The following is a 26,614-nucleotide window of genomic DNA, read 5'->3' as shown; positions in this document are numbered from 1 at the left end:
GAACAACTAGGGTAAGATGAATACTATACTTTAAATGGTGGCTCCCAAAATATCATTACAAAAATGTGTTCCTTATGTCTTGAATCACAAATCTGTGGAGAAAGAGATCAAATAGAGAAAAAGGAGGAAAGAATCTTACTTTTGAACACTTTGCTCTGCAATTATAGATTAATCTACCTGTATATTTTCAGAACCAAGTAATGCAAGGGTTTTTTTTTTTTTTTTTTTTTTTTTAGGCATAATAGTAGTTTTTTAGCTATATACAAATGATAAAAGCAAAGACATCAAAGTGGGTAGCCTTTCAACTCATGCTCAATTAGAATAAAAGTTTGGTTGCTGTTTTAAACATTTATGACTAACTAACTGTGACAGACTCTCAGCTTTGCAAACGGGATGATTTTCAGTTGACTTTTGATCTGACTGACAGGTCCTTATACACTTCAGTGTTAGTTTATAACACATGAGCCCACATCTGAATACACATGTGACTAATTAGGGACTGTTTATGGGCCATCCATATAAATTTAACACACAAGAGTGAAGGCATTTTCAACTAGAGGTCATGATTTTAATGAAATAGAGCTAATTAACAAAGGTGCCTGACCTAATTTTTTGTATTGTTAAATTTTTAAAAAATGAATAAAATCTAAAATAAAGTGGATTTTGCATATATATATCTGATGGAACATAGTAGATCATTTTAAAGGTCAATATTATGACTAGGAAACAAAAATTATGAAGGTATTTCTTTTAAAAGCATGGTAACACTATAATAAACTAATATCGTAGACAGTATTCTGGATCTTGATTTCCAAGAACTTTGTGTCTGAGCTTTCTCAAGTGTCATAATGTGCTTTGTTTTAGAGGTTTGACTGCACCCCAGAATTTAGGTCTGAATCCCAGCTTTGCCACTTACTAGTTGGAGAATTTAGGGAAGACTCTTAACCTCATCTGCCTTAATTTGTGTATCTAAAAAAAATGGGAATAATAACAGTGAAACTCCCTTCACAAAAATTATACCAGTGAGATAATTTTGTCAGTGGGGGAGATCCAGTCTAACCTACCACAATTCTGGCCTTTAGCTTTCAAGTTGCCTTAATTATTTCTGGGCTTAGGCGGAACTAACTTTGGAAGATAATTAGATTATAGTTTAAATGACAATAGCCCTTCCCCTAAACTTAACAGCTTTTTTAAAGCTAATGAGAGACCACCAAGCTAGAGGGTGGAGAAGAGCATGAATTCTTTTAAGGTGTAGAATGGTCATAAAATATGAAACTTCTCCAATCACTCCTACAGATAACCACTATTGTAGATTGGACTTTTGAGATATCTCTTCTGGTTTTTTCGCATGTCTAACACTGATAGCCCCAGTAGCGACTCAGCTCAAGAGGACAGCTTTAACCCTCTATGATTTCATCTCTAACCCAACCAATCAGCAGAAGTACCCATTTCATAGTCACTCCCACTCCTTTCCCCAAGCTATCTTTGAAAAACCCCTAACCTATAAACTGTCGATGAGATTAGTTTGATTAATAACTCTGTCTCCTGTGTGGCCTCGTGTCAATTAAACTCTTTACTGCAATGCTGTGGTCTTTATTTGTGCAGTGGCAGGAAGTGTCCATGAGGTAATTACAACAGTACCAACCTCAGGATTGCTGGGAGAAGTTAACTCATGCAAGGCACTTAGAACAGTGACAACACTTGGTAAAATACACAGTAATAGCAATTTATTATTATTTAAGAAAAACAGTAACTGTCAGGTGTGAACTGCCTATACTGTGCCTTAATGTGTTATGCAGTGGCAGTCGTATAAGAGGAGAGTCAAAAAAAAGGTCTTAGAACTTGTTAGTCAGGAATCTAGACTCAACATGGAGGAGTTACCTGGCCTGGCAGGCCTTTTGTTAAAGACTCCCTTCACCCTTGTACACACCCGCAGACTTACATGCGTCAGAGTTCTGGTTGGGCAACCACACTCGCCCATGACCCGCAGCTCACCTGCATTTCACAAGTTCGTAAACAGCAGTTTCAGTTAAACAGTTTCCAAAGACACCTTCCTCATGACATTGCAGTTTAAAGACCCCCCACGACTTAGTTTGCACAACCAACTTCCCCATCGCTCAAGCTATGAAAGGTCCCTACCCTCCTCCCTCAGCGACTTCCTCCGCCCGCACCTTTAGACCGAGGAACCTCGCCCGCGAGTCCTAATAAAGGCTATTCTCACTGCCATTTGTCTTGTGTCTTCGTTCCCGGTTCGGCTCCAGCCTCAGTTCACCTTTACAGAACTCAGATTTATCAGTGAGATGTTATCAATTTAGTAATATCATTGTTCCAAATCACCTTTTCTTCTGTTTCAAGCAGAGAATACTGCTTTTTTTTTTCAAGTGTGAGTTGTCTGACAAGAGTCTTCCTCTGAATTGTTACTTGAATCTCTCCTAGGAAATACTATTTACAATTACTCACCATGCTGGACATGGAGGGAAGACCCAGTATTTCACTGAAACTCTCCATAGATTTTAGGGTATTGTGATGATGTTCTCATTTCCTCTAAACACATCTGGCTTTAAGCTTTGGACTTCTCTGAACCAATTCATCACCTGATCCTTAGACTTTTATTCCATATCATATCACACGATAATGACTACTTTTTCTAGCTTACTTCTGTGGTTCACATCACGTGTCCTGAGTCCACATCAGATTTTAGCCACTGAATGGTAGACCATTCAGCTTCACCCCAAAACTAAGATCATCCCATCTTAGGCACCCACAGTGTCTTTCTGCATTCTGTCCCAATGTCTTCTTTGGCTATGTGGGAGCTCACTGACCTGGACACAAGTGTCATCTATAAATAGAGAAGAGCTAACACTTCTAAGATGACCCTCAACCAAAGGGAAACAGGAACCTGTGGGCACAGTGCTCCAGGCTCCTGGCTTTTCATACCATCCTGCACATTTCTGTGAGACCATGAAGGAATGAAGGACCTAGTGTATACAGTAGAGATCTCAACGATTCACGCTTACTCTGTTTTCCTCCTACCTTTTTAAATTTTCTCTGCGTCTTAGAATCAGAATTTATTTATCTAAAATAAATTAACTACCTGCACACAAGTTATTTTTCCACTTGGGCTTTGCCTCAGGGAGTACCTAAACTGAGTTATTCTTCAAAATTCTATTGACACAAAATGCTGACTTAGGATGCTTTTCTTTAAGAATGAGGATTGCAGGGGGCATTTATGTGAGAGAATTGCAAACGAGTTAAGGCTGAATAATTAGACATTCCTGTTCTTAAAATCACCCAGTCTCCTCCATGATTGGAGACTCTAAACTGGCAATATCTTACAACAGGCTCTACCCTCCTGCCAGGATGCATGGCTCACTCTGCTTCTCCCCAAACTTGGTCTTCTTTCACCTCCCATCTTCATCCCCTAATCCATCTTAAATTTACAAATGAGCAGTTTATCTATTATTGGTTTTCTTGGTTTATTGTAGTGTTAGTTTGTGAAATATTTTCCCAATCAAAGTTTATTATCTCAATGGAAGAAATCTCTGGGACAAGAGGTTGAAATAACAATATATACCCTATTAGACTACCATTGTTTACTAAATGTAGAAAGTCTAATAGGGTACCCAGTAAATGGGACTTGTTTTTTTTTTTTTTTCCAAAAGAATTTTCTAAGAGATACTAAGAAAACATGAGCCATTACATTGGAACAACAATTCTTTGATATCTTTTTCCCTCAACATTTGGATGGTTTCCACTATCTCAGAGGAGTAGCTAGTAGAATCCTTCATGCTGGCATGGCTTGCCTCTACCAATCTCCTGTGTTATTCATAAACTTTTTTTTTTGAGATTTGCATAGTGGTCTCTGAGTGTTTTGGGAGACAATGAATGAAGACCCTAACCCATTTTTTTTTGAGATCCAATGCTTGCTGAATTTCTCTAATTAACTATAACACTCCGAATTGAATCACACATTTTTGGAAAGTATGCTAAGTCCTTAGAGAAGAAATAATCATATGAGAAGTCAAAGTCAAAAGTGGTCTCCTGGGCTTAAAAAAACAGAATATGGCTTTTCATATTGGGAATGAAGCAGAAAACCTTGAGACTCTTGCTTTGTGGTAACGCTTTTGAAAGTGTGATTAATTTTTGAGTATAAACTAATATTAGTTTTAATTTTAACTTTAGTAGCACACATTGGTCTAAGTAGGGACTGAGCTTGTGACAGTACCTCTGCTACTGTGGTTTGAAATCTAATGTTGATGTTAAGACAACATTAAAAAGAAAAACCTTAGTTCTCCTTTTCCTCTTCTCCCCTCCCCTTCCTTCCCTTCCTTTCCCCTTCTACTCTTTCCTCTCTCTTTTCCCTGGTGTTTGGCAGTGCAGTTAACCAAGATATGCATTAACTGTAGTTTCTACTAAATATGCATATATATGAACACATACAATTAATCAGAAAACAATATATAATGTGATCGTGTACTCCAAGCTAGTGGGAAAAGTCACGCTAGTCACATGTTATGTTTTGCAGACTCTGCAGTGGGTAATAGCTCTATTTGGGTACTATCTTCATACTCCTGTCTCAAATGTTGAGCTGATATTCACTACATGCTAATGAATATGTGATAGAGAATAGAGATAGGTCAACTATGCTAACTTGTACAAATGTCATTCACAGAAACAGTAAAAGACAAATGAATCAGTAAAAAAGAATGCAATTTTTGAGAAAATGAAAAGGAAATCAATAAGGTAGAACATCACAAGATCGAGGAAAGTAGGCTTTTGAAATTGACAGCATGATAGGTGATATCTTATACTTTAGAGAAATAAGAAAGAAGATTCAGAATAAGTCTTGATATCAGGTTTGTATATCAAAATACTTCAAAAGCCTAGGTTTTAGAAAGTGTGTACTTTTATGCATTCCCAGTTCCTTATAGCTTTTTCCACTGGAGTTGTTGCATGGCTTTATGGTGATAGTAGACAGTCTATAAGTTCTTCATACAGGAGTTTGTCCAAGCAAAAAGTCTCATGCTATGGGAGAGGGGAAATTTACCCACTGACACTGCAAGTTCTTCATTAGATCCAGCAGGTGATAGGAGAAATGGATGGATGTAAATTAACATGATAAGAAAATCCCTCTGTCTTGCACTTTTGACTAATTAATATAGAAAAATGAAAGCTCAAGATCATGATAGAAAAGAAGAACTACATAAAATACGTAAAGAGACATGCTTTAGAAAGAAGTGACAGTTTTTTCCACCAATAAAAGGATAAAAGACAAAATATTTCACTAAAGTTATTTTCTACTCCCACATAGCAGTTGCATCAGATCTGATGACATAGTAAAAAGTCGCTGGGATACAGCATCATGTGGAAATGGTTGACGATATCTTTATGGAAATACTAGAACCTTTCAAGGGGCGATATGTCTACTTGCGCTCAGAATGGGATTACATGTCTGTAAGAAGAATGAGGATGATGAGCACCATGGTCTGCATCTCCTAAATTTTAGATATCTGTGTCCGGTCTTTACATTTTTTGCCACAGCATTACCTATATATTCCCTTTATTCCCAAGCTATAATATTTGAGGTATTTTCATGCATAGATTCATTTTGATATAATGCATGTTAAAGTAAATGTGCAACTATTTAAATATTTTAAATAATAAAATCTACCCATGCCTTGTCCAAACTCATCACATGAACCATTACTAGTGAGCTTGCTATACTTTGGGAAATATTGCAATATGAAATATAATAGGAGAAAAGAAGTGGGGCAAAATAACAGGTGAAGTTAAAGGTTATCTTGACTTATTTATGCCCAAATTTGTAGAATTCCAGGCTGCTTGGATAATACTAATTCTTTGCTGACTCAGAAAGACTTTTCTAATTTTCAGCAATATATCATAACAATGAATGTAGTGCTTTCACCAAGACTGTTCAGTAAAATCAATGAGGTTGCTTAAGGTGTGACTCTCCCAGACTACAAATCTTTAACAAACACCTAAACATAATTGAGCATATAGTTTTAAATCTCTTCCAATATCTTCATTGAGTTTGCAATTTTCAAACATGAGTGCCTGTTATTCAAAGCTTCAGACTTTGCTATGATTTCTAGATAGAAGCAAGCGGAAAAAAGAAACAGAGGAAACCTTGCTTATTTAAATCACTTCCTTAACTTGATAGCTCAGGATATTTTACACAGGTAATATTCTACCACCACATACTACAAGCATCTGTGGAACTTCCTGAGAATCTGCAATGAAACGTGCTCAAATGTCTAAAAATATAATAACATTTTCTTGATAAAATAATGCTTCCACGTCACATAAAATAAAATAATGCTTGATAAAATAATGCTCCCACATCAGCATTCCTTTGTAGGTTTCTCTCAAGCTTAAGAGCAGGTCCTTGACAGTTCTAGCATTGCCTTTAAATATCTTATTGAAATGTATATTAACACTATAACATCTTATAATTGTTGGAAAACCTTTTCCTTTTAAGATTTGTAGATAAATGAGTATTAATAAGTATTAACATAGCCACTATATTTTAGCATTTTATTCTAAATGTTGATCTTCCCCCAGGACCTAATATTCAGATTCATTTTAAAACACAGCAGATTACCTAAGACTACAAAGTGGATTTTGCAATGAAAGGCTATGTAGATAGATATATCTTCAGATAATCAATTGCCACTGCTCAGTCATTATCAAGATCAAGTTGAAGATAAAAGCAATTGCTTCTCCAAATATCTGTAGATCCAAAAGGATATAAAATTTAGGGAAAAAAGTATACCCCATACAATTTTAGCACAGTGTCCTAATTTAGCAATACTTAATAAATGTGTATTTGTTGATTTAAAATTATAATTAAGTCTATGATAACACAAGTGAAAGTAAAGGTAAGAAAGTAAAGGTAGAGTTTTGGTGTTTTATTAGAGGCTATTGACTTTCTCCTTCATCTTTACCCGCACCCCACTGGTAGATAGGACAAGATTGAGTGCTTATCTTTTACCCAAATTTTCCTGCTGCACCTGCCTTCATGGTTCTACTTCCATTTGTTTCTGAAGTCAGGGTAATAATCTTATTACTCCCATTAGCAATCAGGATATATTGATCACATCTAACACCAAGTGAAGACCTGGCAAAATAGTTTTTCTAAATAAATGATTCTTAATGTTTTTCCTTAATGAAATGCCAGAGTTTTGCTGTTAGTTTTTCAACTCCAGCATTGCTAAATTAACTGCGTAATATTTCTTAATAATCAGTTGAGATAGCTAAATATTTGGAGTAAAAAAGCATATAATTATCGAATATTTATTCATATCTAGAAATACGCCAGGATTTATGAAAGACGCAAAGGACATAAGACATTGACTTGCTTTTGTGGGAAGATTCAATCATATTGGAAAAACTAGGTGGATATGCTTCAACTCAATTAGAAACCTTTAGTATAAAGACAGTGAAATAAATGGGGCAGAAACAGAAATCAATATTGGTTGCATTCGGGAGGAGGTAGAAAATGAATAACTAGGAATCAAGATTTGGGAATTATAATTTTTCTGAAAACCTTGGTGGCATTTATTTAATTATAGAACTCACTTATTGGAGAATTTGTCGAGAAATACCCCAGGTTTTATAAATTTACTGAGACATGCTATCACAGCTTCATATTTGTCTTATGATTTGTAACCTTTAACTTTGCCAAGAACAATTATAGAAATATTGCATTATGAATGCTAATACATAGGATTAATATAGGATGGATGTTAATACATAGCAAACACAAGGAAGGGTAACCTGCTCATGGAAATACTGTAGATTACGTGTTAGAGCTAGTGCCTTTTCAACATTATATGCTCAAGAGGAATTCCCCTAACAAATTGCTTTTTACCCAGTCATTTTCAGTAAATTAGAAATTATACTGACATTTTATTTTAAAATGAAGGAATGAAATAAAGACATAGCCATTTTTATCTTTATCCATATACATAAATATATTTACAGACATGCATACATATACATATTCTAAATTGTCATATCAGTTTATTGAAAAATTGCATCAAAAATACTTAAGAGATCATGAGAGTTATTTATGCCCCCAAATGGTATAGTATTTAGCTGAGTAATTTATTATTGTTTAATTACTTATCTATAAAATAGGAGATTTTAAAATAGGAGAATTATTTGGCAAAAGTGGTGTTAAGAAAAAAAAAAAGAATGTGTCACAGAAATGGAATTACTTCAGTACTGCAACAGGCAGATGCATATCAAATGTATATAAACATCTGAGTACAGATAAGAAAATGTTGGCCTTATTTCAAATGAAATGGAAACAAGATATTAAAGAAAATTTATCAGAAATGAAACAGAAAAAGATCAGAGCCAGGTATGTGGAATCTCAAAGGCCTATGAGCCAAAGAAAAAGCAATTTAACTTTAAAATACTCAATGAAAATGACCTCATTCCTACAGAATTGTTTAAATATATAAAACAGTAAATGTTTAAATTGTAGAAAAGAATTTGTTCTTCTACAGTATCCAATAATGAAAATGCATTAAAGCACTTCCTTGGGAAATGTTTCCTCTACTCAAATGCAAGATTATATGTAAATCGGTTCACCATAAAGTCGTTCATGTTTGAGCTTTAAAAAGGAAGACATACATGGTTGGCTTAATCAAGGTTAAATTTGATATCTAAAAGGATTAAAAACTCGGGGCAAAAAAAAAAAAAAAAAGACGCAGTCAGCCTTGGGCAAAGCAACACATTTTATGAACACATCTTGAGTTCTTAATTAACATACAATAACTGAATTCCATGATTTAGGATTAATTATCTTAATTCTTTTTTTTTCCTAATCTAGGGCATTTGAAGATTAATCATTCCAATAACGCTTTTGAAAATCTAGACCGTTAGAATTACCTGGGAAGCTTTTAAAACTATATATCTATCTTCTGAAATTCATTAATTCAATTAATATTTATTTAGTACTTATTCTAGTCACATTGTAAGGGGACTCAGAGGTGATCATAGATGATGCCTGCCTTCACAGAGCTCAGTCTAGTAAGGAAAAAAAGTTAAGAAAATTTATTTTTGCAATAAAAGTTTTACAATTTTAAAACGGGGTGTTTGGAATATACAGAAATAAATAATAATCGAGACACTTTAATCAGAAGAGCTTAAGACAGATTTCATCCTAAGAAGGGAACTCTGGCTACTGTGTACAGAATGAATTTAAGGTTGGTTTTGGTGAGAGAGAAAGCTGGAAATCCAGTTACGAGGCAACTACAGTAGTCAAGGTAATCAGATTCCAAAATGCTGACAATCATGAACGGCATAAAAACTGCTCTTTTGTCTTTCAACTTCCAATTTTGTTGAGCTAGTGGGTGATACCAGCCTAAGAAAGGAACGTGGCAGCAGAATGGGTTGGGATATTTATTCCCCCTGCTCCCTCCTTGCTTCAACTTTTCTAGTCCCGCTCTCAAAGGCAACGCCTTATCTCAGACAGTTCTTACCATCACGCTATCCTGTCTAGTTTCCAGTAACTGTTCCCCTCCATTGTCCCTTTAGCCTAAATTGTTACAGTTCTCTGTTGCTCCTAGCCCTGAGGTCTTGAAGTATTTCTTTTTGTTTTCCCCAAACCTAATCATATCTTTTAAATATGTTTCTATTAAACTCCCTCTTCACATTGCTTACTTTGAGCAGGTTACTCTTTCCTGGCAGGCCTCTGAATAATACATGTGGCAGTTGTGGAGGGAAAGAGATGTGGACATACTTACATGCATTTGATGATAAAGAAGACAAGACCTAGTGATGGTTTAGAATTGGAGGGTGAGAAAAAGAGAGGTATCAAAGATGGCTTCCAGATGGTTTCTGGTTTGACCAATAGGTAGATGGAGGGACCCTTTGTAAGACACAGGGAGAGTAGAGGATAAACTAGGTGGGATTGAGCAGGTCAAGAATTCAGTCTGAGCCATGTTCAGTAGAACTGTTGAGCAGACAATATGAAATTAGTCAAGAAGTTAGAAGAGAAGACAAGGATGTCAATACCATTTTGTTGAGGTGAGCGCATCAGTGTTAGTTCAATGGCATGCAGAAATGAGAAATACAAAGGTCTAGGTCCCCATGGAAGTTAGGATATGCTGGGGAAGAAGATTTGGAAGAAATGATAAACTACAAGATTGAATTAATGCTACACAAAAAAGTATAGGAAAGCATAAGACAATGTAGTAAGAAGACAATCTTTTTTAAAGAGTAAAAATAGAAAAAAAAAAAAATGGCAACTCGAACTATGTCCCAGTGGAGACATGTTGAGTGGTTGAATAGATGGAGGAAAAATGTTCAAGGCAGTTGAAACGGTATTTGTTTTAAATCTCTGTGGAAAGAAGGAAATTAGTTCATTTGAGAAACTAAAGAGTGGCCAGTGTGGCTGGAGAATAGAAAGCAAAAGAGGAAATGGCTTAAGATAAAGTTGTAGGTCATGCTAAAGATGGGTCTGTTAGGTTCTGACTGTTAGGATGCTATTTGATATCTAGAGATTTTGCAGCTTAACTCTAATCAAATCCTAAAAGGACCTCAGCTGTTATGAGAGATCCATTCATTATTAGGTATTAGGTCTTACCCAGGCACATCAGACAAAATTGAGATAATATTGTTCAAATGATTTTACGGCCAGACCAATTGACATCTAATCTGTGTTAAAGCACTATTAGACAAGGAAAGGTGTTGATGGAAAAGAAAGTGTATTTGGTATATTAAATCACATAGAAACAAATATATACAAGTCTAGTATTTATGTATGGTCTTATACCTTGAGGGGAACTTTGTAAACTGAAAATCACTTGTGATTTTTTTCTCTTATGTACGCTTGCAGTTGTTTATATTATTATACGTTCAAACCAAACCTATCACATAGAAATCCTAGGAAGTAAAACTTAAGGTTACTTAAGGCTTATTTTGGAAAACTTCACTATGATTTGAGCATTAAATTTAATTATCCAGGTCTCTTAGCAAAGGCTTGTGTTTTCATTGACTTAGAGGAAATATATTTATAGCTAAATCCCACATTGCTAATGGTCACTGACTCTGTTCCACATAACAAGTACACATGAGCGAATTACATTTCTATTCAAGGATTATGCATTCCTTCCTCAAATGAAGAAAAAAATTAGGAATATTTTCAAACAATGAACTCCTATAGTGGTGCTATATGCCAGGCACTGTTCGAAAGCCTTTATATATATTAACTTATTTAATCCTTGTAACCATCCTATGAAGGAGGTACTATTATTATAACCATTTCAGAGATGAGAAAATCAAATCACAGATGGTTACTGAACTTGTCTAAAAATGCACAGCAATAAGTTGTAGACTGGAATTTAATTAGACAGTCTTGTTTTAGAATCCACAATCTCAGCTCTCACTGATTGGTACTTTTTTTAATGCAAAAAGATCCATTTGGAGGCATGTAAACACTCATATTGTTGAGTAGGTCCCTAAAAATGATTTGGTCACATTTTCTTCCACAATCTTTTCTTGTGTGACAACATAAATTTTTTAAAAAATACGCATATTACAGAAACTCTTGAAACTGGCCAGTATTTTTTTGTAACTAGGACTATGTCACCGTAGTCAGATAAAGTCATATTCAAATCACTTTTTCTTTTCTATTTAAACAGCTACAGAATAAAATTGCGTAATGATTTTGACGTAGTTGCTGATTTGACCTAAACATCAGTTGATGAAGTTAAATGTAAACTTGACTCTTACTGAAGTGGATTCAGCTATCTTTTAAATTATGCAGAAAAATCTGAAAAGGAAAGAAAAAATATTTCTATCTACCTAAAATCTCCACACATTTCTTCAAATGTCGGAATCAAATAATAGCTGAGTTTAATGAACATTTAAGAATATTTGGCCACTTTATTTTTGAAAGAATAAAATTTCAGTAATTATCTGGAGTCGCTTATCAATCTTAAAATGTCTGTGAATACCATGACGAAAATAAAATCCATTTTGTGAGATTTTTATTCAGACTGTGAAGGTGATTTGTTTTGAGAAGCATCTAAGCATCTACAGCCCACTCACCATTTTAGTAACTCTGATCGCTCTGTGTAGCATCAAGTCGCTTCATCCAATTTGGACAGTTCCCTTATATGTAACTATAAATTTCATTCTCTGACATTATCAAAAGTTGATTTGGGGAAAATATTCATCAGTATTACAGGTAATGAAAAAAAGTCAATCAAACATAGATTTCGAACATCCTGTAATATAATCACACACTTCTAGGTAGGATTCAAAGTATAGAAGATTTTAAAATACTGCTGTGACCTTTAATAGTACCCATTTTATTTTATTTTATTTTTTGCTGTCGATATAGACATAACATCTACTGAGAAACTGGCTTCACTGTTAAGGATGTCTTTTGTGAATGTTGTTTTCATTTGGAATTTCTTTTCTGTGAGATATTTTGCTGTTCAGAATTTAATTCTAGGATAAAGTATCAAATATAAGGTTGCTGGCTACATAAATACTAACCCTCTACCCCCAATTCAATTCCAAAGAGCAACTCAGGTGAGAGTAAATAAATAAATAAAAGGTTTGGTTAATGTCGGACATTTGCTTGGTACCATGTCATTCAAAACTCCTTCCATTTAACAACAAAATTTACATTGACATATGAATGATGTATAATGCAGTATAATTACTTACGGGGTCTTTGAAAAGAGAAGCCCCTTTTTTTCCAAGTGATTTAACTTTGAAAAGGAATTACTTTACTTTACATGCCCAACAAATACTATTAAAAGGCATTTTATGAGGCTTTTTTCCTGCATATTTCTACACATGGACAGACTATTGTGTGTTCTAAAACCTGTATTTACATGACACACTTTTATGGTCCAATGGGCAAACACTACTTAGTCCTAAAATAACATCACAGTAATGACTACAGTCAAGACAGCAAGAACACTCCACCATTATTATCCATATCAGACTGCACCAGATGGGGTATCTGTGGTAGAGTGCTGACAGTGGAGAACATGGAACAACTGTTTCTGGTGTATTTGTGTGCTCTTAGGCACAGCAATATTACACTCAAAATAAGTAGCACATAAGCTCTTTCATTTTTGAAGACGTGTTGTATTTTGTGTGTTTATATATTATATATACGTATGTTTTTATCTGAATTTAGTAGACAAATAAGTTAAACAGAGAATTGGAGATTAGTCACATTAAATAGGATTTAGCCCAATTTCGCAGGATTTCTTGGCCTCAGTAATATTGATCTTTCTATGGTGAATCATTCTTTGTTGCAGGGGCTGTCCTATGCATTGTAGGATATTTTGCTGCCTTGATAGCCTCTACTGACTATGAGCTAGTACCTGCCTCTCAGATTTGTGACAATAGAAAAACGCCTTTCAAATGGGAATTACTGTTATAAAGGAAAGAAGTCTTCAAAGTACACATACTCTTTGAACCAATTATTGCTTGTCCTTATATATATCAGTTTGTATTAGTTTTCAGATACAAGGTATGTATTTTTTCTCATCATGTGTTTTATTTATGTTTGTTTTAATTTGCTGGCACAGCTATAGTGGGTAAGCATTTTGCATCTACAATATTATTTTATACATCTTATGTAGTCAGCAAGAAAATAAGATGGGAAACATTAAGGGTTAAATAATACTGATATAAGGAGACATATTTCAGACAAAGACCTCAAGTCTTTTGTTAAGGAGGGGAATTGGCTTCTGCAGGTCCCCATTAGGTCATAGGCTCCTGCAGGTCTGCAGCTTTTAGATAGAATTGGCCCAGTGTTAAAGAAAAGTATCTCAACTAAGGAATACTTCATGACAAAAGCTGCTCCCTCCTGGTATCAGTGTTTTTTAAAGTTACTTTTCTCATCTTATGCTTTTGGAATAAAGAGGCTGGTTCCAGGAAATCAAGTAGTTGGAAGAAAGAAAGGGACAAGATTATTTACCACATCGCTGGTTATAAACATGACTCGAATTGCAATAATAAACAGAAAAGAAGTCAGTATCCCTGCTTCTTCATCTTTGTGAGTGTCCACTAGTGGGTCTAATTATCATGCTAAGACTGTCAATTCTGTCATTAGGTGTACTCAGGGATTCATCGTTTTAGTTAATCAAAAATTCTGCTTTGCAAGGAGTAACCATAAATATATGAATTATCCATTTTCAAATTAGTGGAATATAATAAAAGTCTACTTAGTACTACATTTTTTCTCATATTATTTAATCTTTTTACTTTGATAATTTAAAGGGGATTTCAGAATGTTTTGTTTGCTTTAGGGTTATCACTATAAAGCTAAGTTATCTTTATTCCATAGTAATGAAGAATAGCTATGAAGAAGTGTCCTCTGACAAGGATTTCTGGCTAATATAATGCCAAGAAAAATAGCTTTCAACATCCCATACTGACATTGAAATATTGATAAGCACTAAACAAGTACAATGACAAAAATATATAATTATGTACTTTGCATAGTATGTAATGTTATAAACATTCAACAAATATTTTAAAAGATCAAACTTTCATTTTTCTATAAGCTCCTAGCACTATGCATAAGTTGCTTTGCTAAATATTACATAGTATGTAGTGAATAGAGAAAAGGAATGAGACTATTGATATTTCAGAAAATGCATGCTTAACATTGGTAATTGTGGTTTTAATATTGCACTAATTTTCTTCATATCTACATTTTTCCTTAAGCAAAAACATTTAATGTGCCAAATACCTATATGTCATTGTATATTTCTCCTGACTTGAATAGTTTAAAAAAATTGACCTATTCATGTAAGTTTATCAAGTCTTTTCTGAAACTATAAGTGTAAAAACACAAACCAAAGTGTTGATAGGTTAAGAAAGAAAATAAAGTCTGTTTCAATAAACAACTACATCAACTCCCCCCAAAAATATGTGTTCTAAAGAAATAGAGATACGGAATAGGCATTGTGAATTTCTAAATTTACTTTAATTTTTAATGCCTTTGTAATTCTCAAAACTTTTGATACATAGGGAACAAAAGAAGAACCATCCTGTAGTTAATTTTTATAATTTCATCAACTGGTACCAGAGGATTCGTTGCTTGGTGGATAAAGTGTTAGCTTTATATTCTAAAGGACAACTTCAAATCCTGTTAAGGTTATATTTTTATTAAAATTTCCATTAATTTTTCCATCAATGTGATTATAGATTAATATTAATTAATTCTTACAATTTTTTGAAGAAATAAATGGAGCCATATCTGATTCAAAGTTAAACAAGACATAGCATTCAGGCTTTCTTGGTAACCTTTTCCTGGGGTGCAGAATTGGTTGGGGAGCAGGGGAATAAGATATCTTTAATGGCACTTTATTGAACTTAGCAATTTAAATGGCCTACCCTGATTTTTGAAGATATCAAATTACCATATGGATGATGTCTTTTTCATCAAATCTAGCTCTTATTGTTTACCATGAAAATGACAAAGGTAATTTTTAATGTTGGATGTAGTAGTTATGCGAATGAGTATCTGATATTAATGAGAGTTCTGGGATGAGGTCTCTCTCTGCTAAAAACTGCTACATCAGCCAACAGATTAATATTATAGAAACTGACCACAGAAACCACTGACATTGCTTCTTTGGAGTTTTAATTCAATATTATAAAAAATTTTAAAAAAATCCCATGAAGAGGATAATCGTTATGCTCCTTAGGGAATTCTGGGATATTAAGGTGAGGCAAAAGACATCCCATTTGCATAACATTCTAAAACTTGTAGGAGAGATGATTGACAGATTTGGTATTGATGGGTTTGGCTCTGTATCATTGGGAACAATCCTTTACAGACACCTGTGTGACAAATAATTATTACAAACTTCAGGGATGGACTGTTATTCAAAGTAGGTTGCAAACTTGGCTGGGCCTGGCAGCTCCCACCTGTAATCCCAACACTTTGGGAGGCTGACTCAGGCAGATCACTTGAGCTCAGGAGTTCAAGACCAGCCTGGGCAATATGGAAAAACCCTGTCTCTGCAAAAAATTAGCCAGGCTTAGTGGTGCATGCCTGTGATCCCAGCTACTGGTAGGCTGCAGTGGGAGGATTCCGTGAGTCCAAGATGTCCAGGTTGCAATGAGCCATGATCCTTCCACTGCACTCCAGACTGGGCGACAGAGCAAGACTCTGTCTCAAATAAGTTTTTTTTTTTTTTTTTTTTTTTTTAAGTAGGTTGCAATCTTATCCTAACATCCTTAAGTTTTAGTAATTAGTTTGAAAGTCACATTCTGTGAAGTACTTTGGACCAAATAAAATTCATGTTCAACTCTGTCATCATCATCTAACTCTGATGGGAGATTTTCAGCATTCTAGGATTTAGACAGAGATCCAGAGCTTATGTTTTGGAGCATGGCATTCATATTAAAATTTACAGAAGAAGTGTAGTAACTGATATTTCTCTACATATTGCTTGCTTGTTTTTTTGTCTCATGTAATGTTTATGTGAAGAGAGGTTTTTAATCATTTTAGAAAAAAATGAATATTGTAGAAATATATCAAAATATAATCCTGAATGTGACAGAATAAAGAAAACCTGTCAAAACCCCAAACACGAAAATGCATGGGGCCAAATATTTTATGCTATATATTGAGATTTTTCACAGTGAGAAAGTTATTAGACTATTATTTTTAGCAATAAAATTAGGAGTTAACATATATTGAACATTTTTGTTTGTGCCACACACTGCCAAGAGCTTTGAATCTCACTGAGTCTTCACAGCATCCCTGTCAGGAAAGCATTTTTATTTTTCCCATTATAAAGATAAGTCAACTGAGGTTTAGGGAGATTAATTATCAAAGACCAAATAGCAAACAACAGAACAAGGCAGGGATAGTTTCAGAATGACTCTGTAGGAATTCTTCAAAGTAACAATTTGGTTGGAAATTGCATTGAAAGTAGTATTTTCACAGAAGCACAAAAAATGAGAATGAATTAATTGTCCGTGTCATAAGTGGGGGGAAGAGGTGCAGTGTTCCTTCTTAATGTTGTTTTACAGCTGGGATTATTACATTAAGAATAAAGTGTTCTAGTAACCCATAGATAGACATTCCCATTCAAAAGAGTGAAAAAAAAAAAAAGACTGCCATATCCAAATCTTCCCCCAAAACACACGCAATCCATATGGGGCTTGGGCGATCCAGAGCTGAGGTTCAGCACTTTTTCTCTAAGATTGGATTTCATTCTGCTAACAGCATGTTGGCTGAGTGCCCACTAGCAAGCAATTAAGACTCTGTGCTTTCCTGCATTTTAGTAGCTCTCCTTATGAAACATGCAGGCACATGGGAGCAAAAGCTTTGCCAGCATGGGTCACGGTCTGGGAGCAACATCAGGAGAGCTTCTATGCTCTCAGGACTCACAGTCTTCTGGAAGGTTGAGAAGAGGATGGATGATTGATTGGCTGTGCCTGTGAGAGAAGATCACGAAGGGAATCTGAGAAATGGAAACTATAGGAAGATATTGAATTAGAGTTAGGAGAAGAAAGTCAAATACTATTGTGGAACCTAAAAAAAAAAAGAGACAAAACAGTTCTGAAAATTAAGAAGCAGTTGGGTTAAACAAAAAGGGAACAAAAACTGAACTCTTGATGAGAGTTTCTTACCACTGAAGTTGAACGATGTCCTCATTATTTTTATAAACAACACACACATCTAAAATGTGCCAGGCACTGTGCTAAGGACTGGGGATGTAAAGATGAGTGAGACATCTTCGTGTGAGGATGAGTAAGAGGAGCAGCAGAGCCCCCAGACATGTCAGACTGACTGGTTGTCGTGCCATTCATATGGGCTCTGTGTCAGTGGTGGCCTGCCTCAGATCCTGCTTCTGTCTCCCAGCTGCACTTCACTTTATGTCTGGAAAACATCATGACCGAGCTGGACCTAAGGTATGATATCTTTAAAAATTAGGAAGCTTTATATAAAAATAAAATCATTTCCTTGGAAAGAAGTAAGCCTTTCACATCTGAAAATCAAATAGGGCACATCAGTGGTTTCAAATCTGATTGATTAGTCAAGACCTCCTGGGCATGATTTTACAGTACAGTTTTCTGCTCCCTACTCCTGGAAATTCCAGTTCAATGGCTCTAACCAGATATAGTCTCATAATATAAGCAATGCCCTGAACAATTCTGAAAATAGCTGAAATCTCAAAACCCGTATTTTCTGCTTCACAATAGACTTTGTTAGGTTAAAATTAAATGAAGAACTTCCCTCTTATCAGCTATAACTTGCATATAATCTAGAAAAATTCAAATGAATAAAAGACTGCCCTTTGAATCATTAATACAGCCCCTTGAATAAGCCATCTCAATGATGTATATGAAAGCAAACTTATACACGTTATTTTCTATTACATTAACTGGAGCATAAAGGTATATAATTAGTAATTTATACATTCTTACTATTTGAAAAATTGAGCATAAATTAGGTTATATTGAGTACTAGTCTCATCAGTGACTTGATGTCTTGACATTAAGGGCCTTTGCATGTCATGCAGAAATTGCAACTTCATGTAAATTGTTGTCTGGATCAAATTATTTCTCAAATATTTTTAATATGCTCAAAGATCTGAGTCATAAAAATTCTTGGGTTTAAAACATTATTTTTTAATAATATAAACCTTCATATAAATAAAATCCTAATGCATCAAAAAGATAAGAGTAGACCTTTATACAATAGCAGTAGCAGGGTCTCAGTGCTACCTCTTTGGCCACGTGTTAGCCTCAGTAGGAGCTCCTAACCTCCCTCTGCAGAACTCTGGAGTTCCACAGGGTACAGAGGGAGAACAAAGAGCACCCCATTTTTAACTTTATTTCCAAGAAAATTTCCACAATTTGAGCATGATAATGATTCCCTATAGATATGTGAGGTTAGTCCCTAACTGGCTACCCATTTGTTAAATTCCCCAGTGCCTTAGGCCAGGTAAGTGTACACTTGGCCGAATCTGGCCTCTGGGTCACTCCATTGGGGCACTCCAAATGAGGTAAAAACACAAGCCTATTTGTCAAACGTAACTAGATTCAAACCTCTAATCTCCATTTACCAGTTAAATTACCAGGAGCAAGTTAGAGAAATTTCCAGGGTCTTCTTCCCATGGCATGTAAAGTAGGGATAATAAATTCTACCATTCACTCTGGTTTCCACATGGTCTTTAGCGTAAAGACTGGTGCATGGTATTTCTTTCCTTGCTTTCTTGGGAATTGATCAGGTTAGGAATTTGCAAAGCTGCTCTAACTCCTTCAGGCCTATTCAGAGCTTATTTCTTTCACATCTCTACACTACATTTACCTCTCATGATACAAAAGAATTAATAATGGAATTCCATTAACAAAAAATTGCTACAACTTCTTCCATGGAACTGAAAAGAATATCTTATTGAATCCCTGTTTTCTCAAATGTGTTGGCCACACCTTAGTTTATAATAATTATTTACTATGGTCTTCAGATATGTTTATGTATTAATAATCACAGAAGGTAAGTTTTGTTACAAATCACTGCATTTCAATATGCTCTGGAAAGTACATATCTCAACATAGATGAACCTGTAGGTTGACAGAAAGAATAGGACCCTCTAAGTATACTGTGTGTATAAGGAATGTGTGTGTGTGTGTGTATATGTGTGTGTGTGTGTGTGCACGCTCACATGCCTTCCCTGAGGACTGCAAGGGAAACAACAACAGTAACAACAAGAATGATGAATGCCTCGGAGGTGGGAGTTCCATCTCATTTTTGAGATTAATTTTTAAGCCAGTATAGGCAAAAGAAAGAGTTGTTTAACTCTCACAGCTTACTACATGTTATTTTCAAAAGAGTTAGTACTATGGCATATGGTCCATATATAGCTTTTGTATAATGACCAGATTTTTTCTAAAACATAAATGCACTATAAGTATAAACTAGTGCAACTGAGATATTTATTTATATTTTTAACAGGTAGGACACCATCACCTGTTTAGACAAATATTTCAATACTGAGAGAAAAGTTTCCCCAAATTCTGCATCATCGATGCACTTCACAATGATTTTGCAAGCACCTAGGGCAGAGAACCTAATGTTTTATTTTGGCAAGGGAAGCTTTGCAGAAATATTTGCAATATTTTGTGCTAATCCCTCCACTAGTCACTTTGGTGTGGCAAATATTTGTTCTAGTGGACTTTACTACAGTAACAGAGTACATCAATCTGTTGTTTTAACCTTTTGAAAATAACCCTTGTGTCTTCTTGAAAGAAATAAAGAGTCATTGATGAAACCTTTTAAGTTTTCAACTTCTTTGCAATAAGGTGCCTGGAAGAGAAATTGGTGCGTTATCTCAAGGGAATAGATTAAAGGGAATTGAGTGCATCTCTGCTTACTTTCTTGGCTCATAGCTTTATGGATATGAGGGACCTAAAAAGTAAATGGTGGTCAAAAAGAACAAACACTTTTATTAGAGCAGTTAGAAAGGACTGGTTTGATATTTGCCAAGTTTCTTCTCAATAACATGTTTGGCAGCTACCAAATGACATGGCCTGCCCAGAGTTGATTTTGACGAAGCCTCTGGGATGTGTTAAAAAGTAAACCAGAGCAAATCACGTACTGGAAAGCATAACTCAATCAAGGAAAAATGTATGATTAAGGGTGACATGGGCAAGGAAAGCCTTGCCAGAGCTCAGGGTAAATATTTGTATCAGTGTGAAGAGAAAGCTTCGTGACGCTGATGTCAACCAGCTGGAATTTTCATTGTTTATAAACTTTTGTTGTTAGAGTTGAATTCTGGCAGCAAAGGTACCAAAGAAAGAGCAGTTTCCCAGCATGAAAGTTTGAATTGTGATAAGGCAGCTTGACCAGACACAAATGCAACCATGCAAAGTTTCAGCCACTTTTCCCTTCCAGAATTCTCCTGCCAAGAAGCAACCTTCTTGCCTTAAATCTTACTTTGACAAAATTCATCAGGATTAGTTAAAAGAAAAGTTTTTGGCTTGTTCTGTTTTCTAAGAACTTATGGCATCATTTTCCTCAGATAAACATAAAATGGAGAAGAATGTAAATGATTTTCTGTTAAATTTTTGTACAAAAGAATATTGCCATCTGAAGTAGATTTTTAATGATAGAAAATAAACGCCTTGGTATTAAACCCAACTTTCTGAGTAGTGTCTATTAATTTTATGACACAAAGCTATTTATTTTTTACCTCATGGTAGACTATTATATAATTTTAAATAAAAAGTATAGCAATTAAAAGCATTTGGGCACTTGATTTAACTCACCAACTATTTCTGTTAAAAAGAAATCTGTATTTTCTCCCTAAGCTGTGTTTTGTTGTACTTTTCAGAACTTTGAAGGTAGCCAAAAGTTATAAATCAAACAATATCACAAAGACATAGGTTTGTATAAAAATTTACCATAGTTCAGAACAAATAACTCAACTTTCAGGCAGAGAAAGAGAGATTGTTGGAAACTGATTCCTGACACTTAGTCTTCCTCTTGGAAACAGAAGCACATAGATGGTGCTCTATTGACAAAGAAAGAAACCCCGAGCTTTTCCATTTCATAGATTGCCTACTAGCAGAAACCTGCAGCATAGATACTCTCTGAATAGTAACCCTTACTTCTCCCTCAAGGTAGCCTGGAAGTTTCAATCTTATCTACTTTCAGTGAGGGCTGTGTAGTGGGGTACACTAAACAGGAAATGCAGATAACTCAAAATTCCTATCAAATTATCTGTTGTTTTAACAATTTTATGTTTTACATAAACGTCAATCTTATTGGCCTGAGACACAGCACAATAAGAATTACATTGATATGTTGCTTTTGGGAATTCTGAATTACCTCTATCCAGGAAAAAGAGCAAACTCAGAGACAGTCCATTTGTGCACCCTAACACAGAATGAACTGAAGGCTATCCCTGGCAGTGCAGAAGCTAGATGCATCGTGAACATAACCACATTACCCAGATGCACTAAGAATAGAAACCAAGCCCCTGCTGGTGTAATTAAGAAATCTTCTCTTCTAGTCCTGGGCTTTAGAGACCTGGATCACTAACTAATTCCAATTTAGAATGCTCTTTTGATAAGGGTTTTTGTAAACTAAGAGTGAGGTGAACATGAAAACCTTACATTATAAGTTTCTGAGCTAGCATGTCCCACTTATGCAGTAGAGTCTCTGGCTTACACTGGCCAAGGAAACAGCCTTCAGAGTGTGGCTATTTCTGGGACATCACAACGATGGTGTATTTTCAGGAGCAAAAGAAGTGCAGTGACTTCCACTGGAGTTTGCACGTTTCTGTTGTATTGGGGTACACTCACAGTCTTGGAGCTCAAAGGAATGCACAAAATCCAAACACTGTACACAGAGCTAGAAAGCCCACTAGGTGGGAGTTCTGGGCTCAGACATAGTTAGGCTTTAGTTATAGTAAGTTATGCAAAGATACAAAGGTGACCAATCTGTCACTGAGTTACTTCTTTCTTATCCCTTTCCCACTTCTCAATGACAGGACATTCTCTAGGTCATTCTGTGTTGTGGATTGGGACCCTTGGGCATTATATTTTAATTAAGTGGTCAGATTATTAATGCATGGAAATCAGTCACTGCAAATGTTGAGCTAACCATTTTTCATACATAATGTGTCCATATCAACATTATAACAGCCATCTACTAAAGATTGACAGGGTCACTTTAAAAGAAGAAGCCTTGATAAATACTTGAATTAAAGATTCTTGGGATCATATTAAGGGACTAAGAGGTCAAGTCTCATTGCTGATTTATTTCCCCTGCTGTGTGGTGGTGAAGAAACCACTCAGCTCCTCTGTACATTCATTTTGGAGTTTCAAAACACAAAACATTTAGTCATGTGTTTATGGCACACTAACATGTACTCAGTATTTTGTTAGAAATGTAGGAAAATCAGAATATTTTCTTAAAAACTATTGCTATAGTCTAATGTCACATGTTTTCCTAGCCTAATCTCCCTTTTTTGTGGTACCAGTGCTGTATCTTTTGGGAATTCTCCTCCCCTCACTTCAATCTTATGTTACTGCTGAAGGTACCAAGTTAATACAATTTTTAATCTCTTGCCTCGCCACATTTTATTGGTCTAAGTTAAAGAAATCAGATTACTTCCTAAAAATTTGATATAAGAATAAAAACTTTCTAGCTCAGTTTAGATGCACTCTTGAATGAAGCAGATGCAAACAAACCTAGGGTCTGTTGGAAGCCTTGTACCTCACTGTATACTGAGAATGCGACAAAGCCAAACATGGAATAGGGAGGAGAGCTGGAAAAAAATAGTTTGGCTTTTGTGTCCCTGCTACCAGCTAACCCTTGCCTATCTGTGTCTTTCTCTATGAGATATACATTAAAGATTTTTTAGAAGACCCTTTTTGTATCATATTTTGTACACCTTACTATGGACCCACAAAAATGTTTAAAATAAATATATATTTAAATTAAAAATACACTTTACTTAAATTAGTTAATTTGCATTTCTTACCTCCTACAGCTATAGCCCTCAAGGAAATGATCAAGGTGTTTGTTGAATGACTATTGTGTACAAGGCTGATTATATGAGATCCCTTAAGCCATCCTACAACTTTGAGTAGCCTTGTTTCCATTTTAAAGATGAAGAAACTATCAGAGAAGTTAACTAACTTATTCAAGGTCACACATTTAGTCACATCAGAGTGAGTCCAAACTTCCTCCTCTTGCACAGCTTGCAAACATCCTTTGGAAATTTTGGAAATCTTGAGAAAGAAAAATTATCCTGTATTAAATAATTAGAGAATATAATACAGTTCTGAATATTATAAGTGGTGCTATGATTACAGATAAAGGAATGTCAATGCAGGATGGGGTACCAAGAAAAAGCGTCTCAGACATAACTTTCTGAGTTACAAATGAAAGCAAACATGTTCAAATTAACCTATTGACTCAGGAGCTTCAAAATCCAAGGGTCAGTCTTGCTTCTCACACAGCTGGATCTAGAACTCCAAGAAGTACATCAAGACTCTGTCTCAGTTCCTTGATTGCTTGTCTCATCATTGGTTTAGCTTTTAGGCACACTGACTGCAAATAGTTGCCCTAAGCATTCTCCAAACGCTTTCAAGGCCTGCAAATGTATATTTTAGGCTTGCGTAAAATAGGGATGCCTGCCTTGAAGTCCTTCCCCTCTCCTTGAATATGGAGCCTTAATAAGGGCCTGTTCTGGGCCCTGGAAACTGACAACTGTTTGGCAGAAAATTCTAGTGTTTTTGTACCAAGGCAGGGATGTGCTTCTGGTAGTCATGTCTCCTTTGCTCCTTAGGAAAGGGCATGGCAGGAGAGCAAGAGCATGCCTTGGATGGGGACAATAGTAACCCCCATCTAAGAGGAATACTGGGTGGTGACCAGCAACATCAGACTTCAAGTTTTAAGAATAAATAGAAAGTCCAATAAAAACATAAACAGACAAAAGTTCTAAAAGCAAAGCCATATAATTAAATCCTATTGGCTAGACTTTGTTCTGATGCTCAGCCTTGGCCTAATTATTATTGTCAGAGGACTGGACTATGCTAATTCGGCAGTTCTGGTTTGGGGGACACATCTGGAATAGGGTGTTGGGGTCAACACCACAGAACCCTACAAACAGAGAGTGGTTGAATGGTTACACTGCTACTTCAAGCCAGGCAATAGACACTGAGCAGGGGAAAAGAACATAGCCTGACTACATAAAAGAGTTATAACCTGAGATAGCAAGAACTATTAGAACAAGACTACTACTGGATTCTAAGCAGTAACCTCAAAATAATAGCCAATATTTATTGAGCACTCATTATGTGACAACCACTTTGCTAAGAACCTAAAATATGTCATTTTTATTAACTTAAGAACCCTGTAATTGCAGCACTTTGGGAGGTCAATGCTTGTGGATCACCTGAAGTCAGGAGTTCGAGACCAGCCTGGCCAACATGATGACACCCTGTCTATACTAAAAATACAAAAATTAGCTGGCTAAGGTTGTGCGCACCTGTAATCCCAGCTACTCAGGAAGCTGAGGCAAGAGAATCAGTTGAACCTGGGAGACAGAGGTTACAGCAAGCCGAGACCTCGCTACTGCACTCCAGCCTGGACAACAAGAGCAAAACTCTGTCAAAAAACAAGCAAACAAAAACAAACAAACAAACAAAAAACCCTGACATATATATGTATGTGTGTGTGTGTGTGTGTGCATATATATATATCAGGTATATTAATATGTATTATCATCTCTATTTTATAAATAAACTAAGGCTTACAGAAGTTAAGCAAAGTGCTTTGTATGTGACAAAGGTAGGAATAGATCTCAGGACTGTGTAACATCAGCATCTTTTAATTAGCTTCTGCAATATGTACAGAATATTCCATTTCTCACACATTCAGCTCTGAACATCTGATGTTATGAAAAAAAAATCTGAAAAAAAAGTCTTGCAGAATTGTAATTCTAGATCTTCAATTCTATGCCAAGTCAAAGGTGAACACATGAAGATTTCGGTACAAAGATCTTTTCCCCATAAGCCTGTTCCTCTGTAAGAGCTATGCCTTTAGTTCAAGATAGTAGGTCTGAAGACACTGGAGCCTGAAGTCTCTGCTTGCAGACTCAGAAATTTTTCTATTTTGCTTTGTTTTTATTTTTATTTTCTTTTTGGTTTTTTTGGCTACAAACTGTGTAATTTTGTTTGCCCAGGGGAGGGATTTGGGTTGAATACAAGAATCAAAGCTTAAAATTTCTGCTAAACTCTTTGGCAGATATTTTCATGACTCTCAAAATTCAAGACAGAAAAAAAAAATCTTTTTCTCTTGTTATTTTTCCTATTTTTACTTTTTTTAAACCAATTTTAAATGGTGATAATCAACATAATTTTTAAAATTCATGGAATTGTGAATAGTTAATGCATTCAATGGTACAAAATAAAAGCAATATAACATTTGCACATTATATATTTTTTCTACGTATGGCCCCTCTTCTCCCTATTTGTAATCACTTTTATGAGTTTTGGTGTAATTTTTTGTACCTTCATAGTGTTAACAAAAGTATTATGTAAAACTATTCCATCATAAAGTTTACAACTTTTAGCTCTCATGCTCCTTACTAAAGTTTTTCATATGAAAACTTTAGTGTAGTGGCAGGTAGTTCACATTATTTTTTTCTCATTTGAAGTCTTGCAAAATGTCTCTCATGTATTCTTCAACATAGTAAAGGGCTAATTTGCATGCCAGTAGCCTCTGCAACTTCAGCTAGGTCCAAAGTCCAGCTACAATGACCAAAGCTGACATTCCTGATGGAGCCAGGCATTTATGGAGTAGTCAACTCCCGTCAAGGTCTCAGGGCTGTGGGATTTAAAGAAATAAAACCCCTGAAATGGGCAAGAACTCATTTACTATGCCCAGAAGCCATCATATAAAAGAATACCACCTGGAAGTTTCAGCAGGCAGATGAAGACATGAGTGGGTGCTCATGACATGTGGGTTTGATTCAGATTCAACCTAGGAAAGAGGGTAGTGAACAATGCTGATGAACTTTTAACATCTTTGCAATGATGCAGTGATTCTTCTTCTATACTCAATTTC

Source organism: Piliocolobus tephrosceles, chromosome 11, assembly GCF_002776525.5.
Source record: "Piliocolobus tephrosceles isolate RC106 chromosome 11, ASM277652v3, whole genome shotgun sequence".
NCBI lineage: Eukaryota > Metazoa > Chordata > Mammalia > Primates > Cercopithecidae > Piliocolobus > Piliocolobus tephrosceles.
The sequence above is the reverse complement of the archived record's forward strand: the minus strand, read 5'-3'. Positions refer to the sequence as shown.